Source organism: Triturus cristatus, chromosome 5_1 (genome assembly GCF_964204655.1).
Source record: "Triturus cristatus chromosome 5_1, aTriCri1.1, whole genome shotgun sequence".
NCBI classification, from domain to species: domain Eukaryota; kingdom Metazoa; phylum Chordata; class Amphibia; order Caudata; family Salamandridae; genus Triturus; species Triturus cristatus.
Genome location: NC_140587.1, coordinates 54,702,134 through 54,716,862, shown reverse-complemented (window position 1 = coordinate 54,716,862; position 14,729 = coordinate 54,702,134). Strand labels below are relative to the sequence as shown.

General features: G+C 48.2%; 1 protein-coding gene across 2 annotated transcripts in view; it reads right to left on the bottom strand.

The window, feature by feature from the left end:
* Window positions 1-14,729, bottom strand: part of LOC146830153 (uromodulin-like) — a 778,490-nt gene that overhangs the window by 171,104 nt on the left and 592,657 nt on the right. The window lies entirely within an intron of this gene.

Here is a 14,729-nt window from a genome sequence, read left to right as displayed (position 1 = left end):
CATCCACAAGCATCAGACATCAGGCAGCAGACATCCACAAGCATCAGACATCAAACATCAGACATCAAACATCAGGCATCAGACACCCACAAGCATCCGGCATCAGACATCCACAAGCATCAGACATCAGGCATCAGACATCTACAAGCATCAGACATCAGACATCAGTCATCAGACATCCACAAGCATCAGGCATCAGACATCCACAAGCATCAGGCATCATACATCCACAGGCATCAGGCATCCACAAGAATCAGGCATCAGACATCCACAAGCATCAAACATCAGGCAGCAGACATCCAGAAGCATCAGGCATCAGGCATCAAACAGGCATCAGACATCCACAAGCATCAGGCATCAGACATCCACAAGCATCGGGCATCGGACATCCACATGCATCAGACATCAGGCATCAAACATCAGGCATCAGAAATCAGGCATCAGACATCCACAAGCATCAGACACCAGATATCAGATATCTACAAGCATCAGGCATCAGACATCAGACTTCAGGCATCAGACATTGACAAGCATCAGGCATCAAACATCCACAAGCATTAGACATCAGATATCAGACATCCACAAGCATCAGGCATCAGACATCCACAAGCATCAGGCATCCGACATCAGGCATCCACAAGCATCAGGCATCAGACATCCACAGGCATCAGACATCAGGCATCAAACATCAGGCATCAGACATCCACACGCATCAGGCATCAGACATCAGTCATCAGGCATCAGACATCCACAAGCATCAGGCATCAGACATCCGCAAGCATCAGGCACCAGACCTCGTCAGGCATCAGACATCAGGCATCAGACATCAAGCATCTACAAGCATTAGGCATCAGACATCCATATGCATCAGACATCAGGCAGCAGACATCCACATGCATCAGGCATCAGACATCCACACGCATCAGACATCAGGCATCAAACATCAGGCATCAGACATCCACAAGCATGAGACATCAGGTATCAGATATCTACAAGCATCAGGCATCAGACATCAGTCTTCAGGCATCAGACATCCACAAGCATCAGGCATCAAACATCCACAAGCATTAGACATCAGATATCAGACATCCACAAGCATCAGGCATCAGACATCCACAAGCATCAGGCATCAGACATCCACAAGCATCAGTCATCAGACATCCACAAGCATCCGACATCAGGCATCCAAAAACATCAGGCATCAGACATCCACAAGCATCATACATCAGGCAGCAGACATCCACAGGCATCAGACATCAAGCATCAAACATCAGGCATCAGACATCCACAAGCATCAGACATCAGTCATCAGGCATCAGACATCCACAAGCATCAGGGATCAGACATCCGCAAGCATCAGGCATCAGACCTCGTCAGGCATCAGACATCAGACATCAAGCATCCACAAGCATTAGGCATCAAACATCCAAATGTATTATTCATCAGGCAGCAGACATCCACAAGCATCAGGCATCAGACATCCACACGCATCAGACATCAGGCATCAAACATCAGGCATCAGACATCCACAAGCATTGGACATCCACAAGCATCGGACATCAGGCAGCAGACATCCACAAGCATCAGACATCCATAAGCATCAGACATCAGGCATCAAGCATCAGGCATCAGACATCCACAAGCATCAGGCATCAGACATCCACAAGCATCAGGCATCAGGCATCAGACATCCACAAGCATCAGAACTCAGACATCCACAAGCATCAGGTATCAGACATCAGGCATCAGACATCCACAAGCATCAGGCATCAGACATCCACAAGCATCAGACAGCAGGCATCAGACATCCACAAGCATCAGGCATCAGTCATCAGGCATCAGACATCTGCAATCATCAGGCATCAGACATCCTCAGGCATCAGACATCAGGCATCAGACATCAGGCATCCACAAGCATCAGGCAGCAGACATCCACAAGCATCAGACATCAGGCAGCAGACATCCACAAGCATCAGCCATCAGACATCCACCTGCATCAGACATCAGGCATCAAACATCAGACATCAGACATCCACAAGCATCAGACATCCACAAGCATCAGACATCAGGCAGCAAACATCCACAAGCACCAGGCATCAGACATCCACAAGCATCAGACATCAGGCATCAAACATCAGGAATCAGACATTCACAAGCATCAGGCATCAGACATCCACAAGCATCAGACATCAGGCATCCACAAGCATCAGGCATCAGACATCCACAAGCATCAGACATCCACAAGTATCAGACTTCAGACATCCACAAGCATCAGGCATCAGGCAGCAGACATCAGGCATCAGACATACACAAGCATAAGACATCAGACATCCACAAGCATCAGGCATAAGTCATCAGGCATCAGACTTCAGACATCCGCAAGCATCAGGCATCAGACATCAGACAGCGAACTCAGTTGTATTATGTCCTTGGAATAATAGCAAAGTAAACAAAGCAAAGTACCAACTTGTGCTACAAAAAGTATGTGCGCTGCTATTGATATAAAGCTTAGCGTGCAGCGCAGTTATGTGCTCATGGCAACCTAAAAACAAACAAAAATTTAAAAAGCCATTAAATAATGTGAAAGACGTACATCTTAAAGCCCTTCGCTCCGAATATAAAGAAACCCATTTCGAACATGCAGGCTTTTGTAAGTGCATGATAATGTGAATGTTTAAAAAGGCGAAAGATGTTTTGGCAAGGGTGTTGAAAGAAAAGCTTAAAGCAGTTCGCTCCGAAAATAAAAAACCCATTCCCAACATGCGGCTTTTGTAAACACATGATAACGTGAATGTAAAAAAAGACAAAAATGCTTTGCCATGGGCGGCGAAAGAAAGCCTAAAACAAGTCCAACAAGGCAAACATATCTCTTCAGACCACGAAGGAGTACAGGTAAAGGGGCCAATAGCTGTAGGCATGTACAATGTCCAAAAGGAGGGACTTTCTGACAGCTTGCACCAATAACAACTTGAACGGAACTCAGACGGTTTGAGTGACACACCAAAAAATGAATCGAAAGTCATACCACCAGAGCATTGATCGAGTGGAAATGTTTCCTGTTCCGGTATGCCTGCTCATGTGCCTGTGGTGGTATCAGGGCCACATGTGTCCCATCAATAGATCCGATGACGTTCGGCATCCTCCCCAGTGTATAAAAGGCATCCTTTATTTCAGGGAGTTCAGCTGGGCTAGGGAACTTGATGTACAGGTTAAGGAAATGCAACATCCCCTCCAAGACATCGCGTAGCACACGACTAAACATAGTTTGCGACATCCCACCTGCTGTAGCCACAGTGTACTGGAAGGTACCAGTAGCAAAGAAGTGCAGGGCTGCCATCACCTTCACCTCCGGGGTCAGTGCTGTAGGGTATGTCTGGCCAGGTAGCAGATGTGGTGCCAACTGCTCCGCCAACTCCTCAATCAGTGGCCTGGTGAAACGGTACCGTCAGATGTAGTCGCGTTCCTGCATGGTTTCAAGGCCTGGGAACGGTCTATGGACAGCTGGTGCCCTGCAGAACAGAGATGAGCAAAGGAAGATTGTCGGTTCATCCACCCATGTGGCCATGACCAGGCTAAATATCACATGATACATCATGACATTACACAAAGTACTGAGGTGTGTGCTGTTGGGCATGGACACATATGTCACCTACATGACCATCACCTCACATCTCAAGTCCACATGTCCACATAAGTCCCATGTAGTGCAATGGCCAATCATTGGGCTGTGTCACCCGACCTATGTACTGCTGTGACGTTACAAACACACACCACAGTGACAAGTGAGGCCTGATGTCTCACAGGCATCACAGATCTTTGCCATGTAGATACCCAGGGTCCCTGTATTGCCACATCGACACTGGCATGACATGGCGTATCACGTACATGCCACAAGGCAAGCATGAGTCCCACAGATAGTGGCCACTGTTGTCTCTGCAGGCCCTACATGTACATCTCTTAGACACACACACACCATCAATGTTGCTGCACATACCACATGGATGTGGAGACTCTCCCATTGGTCACATTTGATCATCCACATCTGAGACACAACATGCACACAGACTGTGGGTGCACATCAGAATTGTGGCTACAGGTCTCACTGTGATATACATGCCATCACCCCCAGGACTTAGGGTGTATGTGACATGTCCTAAACATATCCAACCTGCAACTGTGTCCGTGACTCATCCCCATCACTGTACAGTTGCACATCACAGTAGTAATGTGCACAACACACAAAGGATTATGCCCCCATGAACACGTGCACGAACTGGGAGTGGCTGATCAAAAGTGCCACACAACAAACCAAATGTTGCCCCCCCACAACACACAGGGAATGCAGCCTTACATGCCATGGGACACTGTGTGGCCAATGCTGTAGTGTGGTAGGTGTCCCTGACAAGTAATTGTGTGTTGAAGCCGTCAAATAGTCACACCAATGAGGTCCGACGTGGGTGACAATACATACGCATTGCATGGTTCATGACTGAGCCGTGCGTACGCTTTGTCATTGACTGCAATGAGGTCCGACGCGGGTGACAATGTGTACGCATTGCACGGTTCATGACCGAGCCGTGCGTACGCTTTGCCATTGACTGCAATGAGGTCCGACGCGGGATGTCGCAAACTATGACTATCATGCATGCGCGTCGGGCAGGCATGGTCCGAGACAGGCGTACGCCTTGGCCATTGAATCGTATAGAGACGGGTGCATGTGTATTTTCAAACTACGCGTTGTACAGTCAGTTGACCGAGCCGCTCACACCCATTGGCTCTGGACTGTCATGGAGACGGATGCGGATTCAAAACTTTTACGAGTTGGGCGCTGGAAATTCAGTTGGATGCCTACAACAATGTTGCAATTCCTAGTGTTTTCTGAAGGTGAAGATTTGAACGATGCGGAAGACGTGTACAAGTCGTACATTTCCATGGATTGGCCAGATTCATAGAATGCATCCGTGTTGGACCTATCACTGGGGACACATGGCACAGAGTCTGCCTCTGCAGCACAGATATAAGGCTGGATCGCCCCCAGGGAGCTCACTTGCCTGCACTACATGCTACTGGACCACATCCCTGCTACCACTGCTGCTGTCTCTGCATCCTCTGGCTCCTGCTATGGCACGTACTCTGGAGAGGGCCCCAGCCTTCACTGAGGAGGAGAACCAGGACCTGCTGGATGGGCTCCTTCCACAGTACAGCAAGCTGTATGGGAAACCAGGGGAGCAGGTGCAGTGGCGTAACGAAACTTGAGGGGGCCCCCCTGCAAAACACATGGAGGGCCCCCCCCACCGGCGGCTCGGCCCGCTACTTTGCCCCACCACCCAAAAATCTGGCATATTTTGATTTGAAACCTCCAACATTTAAATGAAATGCCTCTATATTGTCTTTCTCAAAGTTCTAATGCGAAAGTGGGAAACCCTCTTAACATATGGGCTACACCATTTGTAACAATAATGTCAAAAGCTGATTATTTAACTGAGGCAGCAATCAGAACAATGCCAAGGAACGATCCTATTGTCTCAGGAACGGCAGCAATCAGAACAATGCCAAAGAGCGGTCTTATTGTTCAGGAACTGCCTATGGCTGAAGAATAACTATGACTTGACTGACAATCCGTGGTGGCTGGTGACATTTGAAAGTGGTGAGGCGTAAATGTTCTATGGGAGAGCACTGTGGCGAGCGAGCCTGAACAATTAAAGGGAGTTCGGGGGGGGGGGGGGGGGGTTCTCCACCCGAGAACATTTTGAAAAAAGAGTGGGTAAATGTTGCATTTTCAAGCACATTTGAGAAGCAAGAAGGTTAATAAAGCAATTGTGAAAGTGCAGTTATTACATTAATAAAGGGATGTCATATAACAACAACATGGTAGCTGCTTATTCAGTATAACCACAGAGCTTCGTAACAGACTTCAAGATACAATGCTGAGAACCTCACAGATTTTTTTAATTTAAACTGCAAACAACTAAACCGGTCACAAACTAGCAGCATTCAAGAAGAAAGGTTATGATTAACGTATTGTTCATTTTCTGTAGACAAAATCTAGAGAAGTAGTCACTCTGCACTTCAAAAAGTGGTTGGGCCCGATTCACAGAACTAACTTAAGACAAAATCCTAAACTTACTACCATTTTGGTATTCACAGAAGGCACTTACTCATTTCGGTATTCACAGAAGGCACTTACTCATTTCGGTATTCAGAGAAGTTAGGAGTCCTAACTTTAGGACTCCTAAATGCCTTCTGTGAATACCGAAAGTCTTAAAATTAGGATTTTTCTCAGTTTAGTAGTAGTATAGTTAGGACTCCTAACTTTAGGACTTCTAAATGCCTTCTGTGAATACCGAAAGTCTTACAATTAGGATTTTTCTCAATTTAGTAGTCCTAAGTTTAGGACTCCTAACTTTAGGACTCCTAAATGCCTTCTGTGAATACCGAATGTCTTAAAATTAGGATTTTTCTCAGTTTAGTAGTAGTATACTTAGGACTCCTAACTTTAGGACTCCTAAATGCCTTCTGTGAATACCGAAAGTCTTACAATTAGGATTTTTCTCAATTTAGTAGTCCTAAGTTTAGATTTAGGACTACTAAATTGAGAAAAATCCTAATTTTAAGACTTTCGGTATTCACAGAAGGCATTTAGGAGTCCTAAAGTTAGGACTCCTAACTTCTGTGAATACCGAAATGAGTAAGTGCCTTCTGTGAATACCAAAATGAGTAAGTGCCTTCTGTGAATACCAAAATGGTAGTAAGTTTAGGATTTTGTCTTAAGTTAGTTCTGTGAATCGGGCCCTTAATGTTTATATAGCGGGAACGCGACCCGGAAGTATTAGCGCGGCTGGCTTTACATGAGCGCACCAGTCAGTACACATGGAGGACACAATCGGTATCAGTCAATACAAGATTTAAGGCACACGTATTACAGACAAGTGCAAGCAACACCATAAATAACACTGCATGTAGAATAAAAACAAACCATATCAGCAAGTACCTAATGACAATCTATACAAACTGTAGTTGGTAAAGCAAAAGAAAAGTGCAAATACTTTCAAAGTGCACAATAAAGCAATCACCAGTCTGGCAAACAAAAATCAAGCACGTTTAGTAAAAAAATTAACTTCTTGCATCAATGTGAAAATACATTAAAAGTACATGATAAAAACAAGTCCAGCTGTATGCAAAAATGAAGCCAGGTTAGTCACACAATTCCCTGTTTGGTGTGTGCATAAAGGCACATATATTTCAAAGCAACTGGTAAACAATAACAACTACAGCACCGTACAATAATCAAACCAGTTTAAACTAACAATTCCCTTTTTGAAGGCTCAAATTTTTCAAAGTGACTAGCAAAACAGTAACAAGTACAGCAGGCAGCAGCATACAAAAATCAAACCACTTTAGTCAACCAATAACCTTTTGGTTTGTGCTTGTGCATGAAGGTGCAAATATTTCAAAGTGACTGGTAAAACAATAACAGGTACAGCAAGCAGCATACATAAATCAAACCTATTTAGCCAAACGAATTCCCCTTTTGTTTGTGCACCATCACAGAAACACTTATGCAGAGTTTAAACATTCTCCACCTTTGCTACAATTTGTTTTTTTGGCTAAACTTTATACACAAAATGTCTTTTCCATGGACCTGGATGTGCCAGCCCACGGGGTAATTAGGGCCATCATATTTGCAGATGGCACCAGGAACATCTTAAGCAGTGTTTTCCAAACTTTTTAGACGAGCAGCTCCCTTGACTTATAGGCCCTTGGCTGTGGCTCCCCATTACGTTACTTTTTTTGGGCGGATGGGGAGGGTGTATGCCTGGCCTTGGGTGTACTTTCATTTTTCTCCTAGAAAATAATTGGTATTATAATCATTGATGTCATCCTACTAGTCATGTGTCTGAAAGGGAGGGTAGGTTAGATAAATTGATGGATTTGTACTCGGTATGGGAATTACAAAGATTTTGTTTGATCATTTACATGTGTTTTTCTGTTGGATTCGGTGAGTCTGACATTGGTTTTTGAAATATCCTTCGAACAGCCTGTGATAGCTCCTGTGGTGCTATCCACGACTCTGTCTGCACGATCAAATGCCACAGGAAAAGTGGGATGGCAAGGTGGGAACTCCAGACTGAGATTTATCTAGGCGCGGAGATACCGGGAAGAGGCATGTACAGTGCTCGTCATCTCATGCATCAGTGCACACTGTTGCTTTCAGGCAAACCGTGTTAGACAATGAGAACTATGTCATGTACAGTTAGCTCCTGAAGCCCCAGAGCCTAAACAGCGTCGCTTTCAAGGTGAAGATAACTTATCCCCGGATGCTTAAAAATCAAAACATGCGAAGCCTGGGGGTTATGGGCACATTGCAGGGAACATGTGCCTAATCATGGCAAGTATTTCAAAGTGCTCTTGCACAGGCTACATAGAGAACTGTGAGGGCATGCATCCAGGAGCGATTACCCCACCAGCACCAGCGTTGTCTGTGTGTTGGGTGAAGCGCGCATTGAGTGTCTGGGTAGGTAAGTGCTGGGTCATGTAGCAAGTAGTTGGGAGGTAAAGGGTGGCTGCGCACATACCTTGATCCAGCGTGTGGCCCGTCTGTAAAGGGTCTCATATAAGTAGAGCTTTAAGTAGGATTAAAAAACTGGAGGGTCTCTGAAAGGGTCGTGGCTGATGTAATTAAGGGCTTGGCTTTAAGGCACATAAACTGAAAATCTATGCTTAGCGTGCCACCCCACTGGTTTTTTGCTACTTCTGTCATTACATCCAGATATATAATACAGCAAGTAACATTACACTTACTGCAAGCCAGTACTATTGGCTTTGTCAATGGTTGTTAGTTGCATAAGATAAATCAGCAACAACCATGCCTTCGTAGTATAGCATATTGAGAATACTTCAGTTCTGAAATGGTAGGGCTGTGAAAGAACTATAACGAGTCTCTGTGAAGCTACATTAAAGGCAGTAAGGGGTGGTACTGCTGCAGAGGTAAGATGTATTTTGTTCCTGGTGAGTGCAAAAAGGGAGACCCCGTTAGGGACCCGTCTTGGCACCTGCATATAAGAACTGCCAGTGCTATGCACCGGCAAGACCTGGCCCACTTAAAGCCTTGCGTATAAGTCCCCATTATGTTCTGTTTGTAAGCCGAGGAACGTGGTCTCCTTCTCAGTTAAATTACTCTACCAAATAGGTCTCCTGTTCAAGAATGGGAACAGAGGCACGTTTGGCCCAGAGTGCAGCTCTTCGGGCAAAGATAGAGTAAAGCATGTCTGGGATACCTGCACACCCCGATTGTTCCGAAGCAGAGTTGGTTGCAGAGATGCAAGGAAATAGGCATGTCTATCCTTTAAGCATTACAGCGCAACTATAAGGCAGAGGGGCATAGCTGCTGAACACTGCGTAGTTCCACACTGTCCAACATGCGTGAGTGTGAGTAGCAGAGAGCTGTCACTGATGAATGGCTCCATCAGTGTTAGGTCATGTGCCTTCTTTCAGGCACAACAACAGGGAATAGAGGGGCATGGGGTGGATAAACATACAGACACGTGGGGCACAAAGAGATGCTTCTTGATTGAATGAGGGGGAGGGCTTAGCGAAAAATATGGCCTGTTTCCTTCGTCACTGGGTTTTACGCATGGCAAACTGGAGTATCAGTTATAATATGCAGGCATCGGTTCCAGTATAAAGGTTCATACAAGCGATCTTGTGCCTGGAACAAAGCTACAGTCTTGGTACTTAGGATTGAATGTACTTTCGGCCATTCAAATCTGTATTTAAAATATAGGGGCAGATTTACAAGCCCGTTGCGCCACTTTTGCGTCACTTTCCCCATGTTAAAAGTGACGTAAAAGTGGCGCAGGGGGCTTGTAAATCTGCCCCATAGAGTTATATAATTGCATGTTACCTTTTTCAGCTCCATATCTATCGGAGCCACCATAGCGAACTGTGTGCCTTTTAACTCCAAGAACGATAGCTCCCATCAGACATACAACTGCCTACTGCGTACCTCTACTGCGACATGCATGCAACGTGATGTCTTACGCATAGCTGCCAAGGTTTAAAATTGCTATGTGTGACATTTTCATAACTTCAGTGTAATTATGAGTGACATTTCAATGACTATGAGTGACACTTTCGCGCAAGTAAAATGAAGCAATGAAGACGGGTGAATTATATACATATCTGAAATTATACCCATTTGAGCAACAAGGAACTCCAAGAAAATGTTAAAACTGCAGCAAAGCACCAGAAATCATTGCCAGCCTATGGCCCCCTAACTGCCAGCAATCATTCAGGAGAACATCAGGACTCTAGGGCCTCTCTCTGTCCATGTAACCTGGGATCCCCGGCCTAACAGGAAGGATGTGTGAACCTTCAACATGAACAAGACAAGTTACACCGGGATCCAGGTATCTCAGCTGACTTGCAGGCAGACAGGCTGAGCACCATTTTGCATTATCCTCACAGGCTGAGGCCGGCGCAATAATCTCCCATACAACATAGCCGAAATTGTCAGAAACCTGTTAAAATTACCCCCATGTAGTTTTGAGAAACAAATCGCAAACGTAAGGTGGTCAGGAGGTAAACACACACGCTTGTCACAGCCTGGGCCTCTACCGGCAGCCACGCCTGCAGCCATGCCAATGCAGAACTTCTGAGTGAGTTTAACACGTCGTGACCGGACTGGCACCCCACTGGCTGCAGGCAGCTGCTGATCACGGGCCTGCCATATGGCGAGTAAATGAACATATAATGTGCCCGAGCCATGAAAAAATGGCAGAAATGCAAACGGGCTACGCTTCATCAGGCAAGGAACCATGTTTGTTATCTTAGTAACAAAGTGCAGTGGCTCAGCAAACCCTATTTTTCAAATTCAAATGTTAACACCCATTTGTCAGAATTATTCTCTGCACTGTGGCTGTCTTAGCTTGTTTTCTATAGCCAGATATGGGTGTTGTGCGCAGAGAATTTTACTTGCCAGGCTGAACAGCTGACTCTGTCCCAGTCTTATGGTATTGGTCTTTCACAGGCACAAGGCCGAAGTGTTACACAGGGGTCTTCACAACACGTGATTTCACTCCACTGACTCGGTCTCTGTCACTTGAAAAAATAGCAGAAATGCAAACAGGCAAGGAAGCCTGTATGTATGTTATCATAGTGCAGAGCAGGCGCGCAACGCCCATTGGGCTCAAAGGGCTTCAGCCCCCCTGTTGTGTGTGTCAGACGGGCTGAGACAGCTTCCCGGGTACACACACAGCCGCACCCGAGTACTTCACAGGTCTTTAAAAGACCATTTAGTTGTTAATGAGGATGTGTTGTATATTTAACCCCTTCTTAGAGCCCCTGTCTATTGCTGGAAGACTTAGCCCCCCTAACATTTTTAGTAGCCTCCCCCCCACGAAATTTGACTCTAGTTGTACCTGTGGTGCAGAGTAACGTGCACAGTAGTCCCTCGTACACACTAGTGACTGATTTAATGCAGTAGTTTTTTTACGAGCTGCAGTCTGTGAGAAATGTCAAAAATAAACTGCCTCCTTTCTTAAGTCATTGAAACAACTACATTTGTTTTCACATTTATGTCCCAATTAATTCGAACAAATGACGTTTTAAACAGATCTGCATGCAAACATATGGCGATTGCTTTTCAGGAATATGTATTTCTAGATATTTACCAACGCGTTAGATCACACGACGTACACAAGGGCACAGTTGCAGTGCTGGGAGACGCTTATGTGGTATCGGGCCCCCGGCCCGCATGACTATCAGTAATGGACACGGACACTCGGAACTGTACTGTAGTAATTGGCCACGAGCACGTGCACTCGGGCTCTTTCATTGACGGGGCCACGTCACTCGTGACGCCCGTGATGGATGGGTGTGGGGTGCAGTGTGACCAGACCTCAAGGGAGTGGCTGGAAGTGCAACTTCCTGCGGGACACTAGAACGTGTCTCGCAGGACACTACATTCCTCCCCAACTTTATTGAAGGACAAACAAAGTGTCAGTCCAACCTGTGGCGAAGAAAACAAACGGTTACCTAAATACCACAGGGTCCATCAGCTTCTCGAGTCAGGTGGCAGGACGACCTCAGACATGGGCTGGTGAACTTGGCTAGCAGCAGGACCTTCTTTAGCAGACACCCGTACTTTATCCTGAAGGACTCAGGACACGACTGCTGACTTGGAGACGACCGCTGCCTACCGTCCGTTCACTGACATGGACATGTCTGGCATGGCTTCCTCTTGGCTGACGTCGGTGACGGTCTGTGATGAGATCTAACAGTTCTTTTCGGGGCTTGCGTCGCGCCCATGGATGGAGTTACACGTGAGAGTTCACGGAGGAGTTGCTGGACCGACTGTCCCTTTTGAACCAATTGGCGGTGACCGGTACCCTGTCGGTGGGGCAATGTCTCTCCTCGCTCTCCCGCCTGGGGAGGCCCGTCGTCGGGGTTGCTGCGGGACTGTAGGAAGGCTGTGCTGGAGCCGCTGCTTGTGTGCCGTCTGGGGGCAGCTGCAGGACCGCCGAGGAGCCGTTGCTTGGTCGCACGCACAACCCTCACGGGTGGATGAGTCGTGGGCAAGACTTGCACTTGCTGTCGCTGTTCCGGTGTAGGCCAGGTTCACAGGTGGCTTCTGATTTCATGTAGTCGGCTTGTGTGGCAACGCTTTCGGACTCCAGTCCATCGGTACTCGGGGAGTGGTGTTTGACGCACGTGTTGATGGCTGGCGTGGTGATGGTTACCAGCCATGTGGTGAGTCGGAATGACAGGTGGTGGTGGCTTGCTGAGAGAGTTCGGGTGTCAGAATGGGCCTGGGCAGCCACGTGCCTCCGCCTTGCTGATGTTGAGTGTCCGTGGCGGTTTAACACGTAGAGTGTGTTGATCCTCTCTTGCCTGGCTTGGGGCCACTGCCGACTCCATCTTGAGGCGGTGTGAGGACGGACACTCGGAGCAGATCTTTACTCGTGGCATCTGCGGACAGGAGCTAGGATGCCACTTGACTTGGACTGCCGACACTTGGGGAGTGGCCGTTCACCTGGGGAAGCGTTGTGGAGAGACGCGGTTCGCGACTGCTGCGGCTTACATTCGGTTCTCCTGTGAGGCTGCATCCAGGGGCGGTGGTCCACCTTGGCGGCTGTCGGATGTGTCAGGGTGAGCTCTCGGCTTGCTGTGAGTCCTTGGTCTTCTCCCTTTTCTGGTCTGTTCAGCCCACCTGTGTCTTCCGGTTTTCCAGGGTGACAGGCTGTCACTCTCCGTTCTTCGAGGGCGTTGTGCTTAGACCTCGAGGCGGCGCTGTCATGGCGCCGGCTTCTGCCTTTGCTCCGGCACGCTCCTTGCTTGCTGGCCGACGTGACGTCCAGTCGCGTGTCGCTGGCGTTGGAGCGCCTGTTGCTGTGGCGGCCACCACGTGGAGTGTGCGACTCCTTCCTTGCCTGTCGTGGGTCACCGCCGACTACATCTTGAGGCTGTGTTGAGGACAACACTGTGTCACGGACACTGTGACACCTTCGGGCCGCTGCGGGTGCGACTCCTCTCTTGCCTGATGTGGGTCACCGCCGACTCCATCTTGAGGCTGTGTTGAGGAGGACCCTGTGTTGCTTTCAGCCCACTGCGGAGCTTCGCTGGTGCAGTGGGGACGTGGTCGCTCTCTGTGCTGCATTCAGCTGTGTTTCGTTGCGGTGATGCTTCTATCTCCCGGGCGCCTGCCCGTGATGTCGGATTCACTGGTGTGGTCTTCTGCGCGCTTCAGACCACGTGCGCTCCGTCTTCGCCTTGGGCGCTCCCTTCTGGCACTGGTGTGCCTGTGGTGTGGTTGGCGGTTGTGCCTGTTCACCAGAAGGGGCGGGTGATGCGACCTCTTCACTGGCGGTGGCTTTGGGCAGCCAGGCGTGTGGTGCGCGATCTGCACCATTCTTTCTTGTGCTTGTAGTGGGGATGGTTACCCTGAGACGTTGCTGTCTGTCTGGTCTTCCACTTTTGCTGGTGGTGGGTGTATTTGGTGTTGCTGCCTGTGTTTAGTCGGCGCTTGCCTGGGCTGAAGAAGCTTTGGGCTCCTTGGGGCTCCTGGTGACGTGCAACCGTTTTTCTCCTTTGAAAGTATAGGCGGCCGTTGGGGCATGTGGTGCACTCGTTAACGGTCTTGGCCATGTCAGTTCTGCTACTAATGCGTGTCGCAGCAGTGTTGAGTCCACAGTGGTGCTGCTGCCGTGGTGAGTGTCACCGTCTGGCTCGAGCAGCCAGTCTGTGTCCTGGGGCGTCTTAGACTTCTTGGGGTCTTTGTGTGTGCATGGAAGTATTTGCGCTGCCGCTGCCTACTTCTCCTGTGTTGCTGTGGCTCCTTTGGCTGTGCAGGGCATTCGCTGACTCTTGGTGGGTGTCCTTGCTGCTTTCACTTGCAGGGTGCAGAGGGCCACGCTCTGAGCACTCCCTTCTGAGGGCACGTCTTGGTGTGAGCGTCGTGCACGCTGTGTGGAGGTGCTGAGTTGTGTACCACTCCAGGGGAAGCGTTGTGGCTACTGTTCAGGTACAGCTTGCTGCCACTGCGAAACCATGCTGGGGTGATGATGCAGGTGTGGGGCCGTGCGCATTGTTGGTGGGCCCCAGTCCCTGCAGGATGCTCTCTACAGCCCATCTTTGGCCACTTAGTGGGAGCTGGGGACACTGCGTGGTTTCCTTTTGGCTAGGGTGACGTGGTTGCTCCTTAAACCTGTGTGGGCTTAGGCATTCATCTC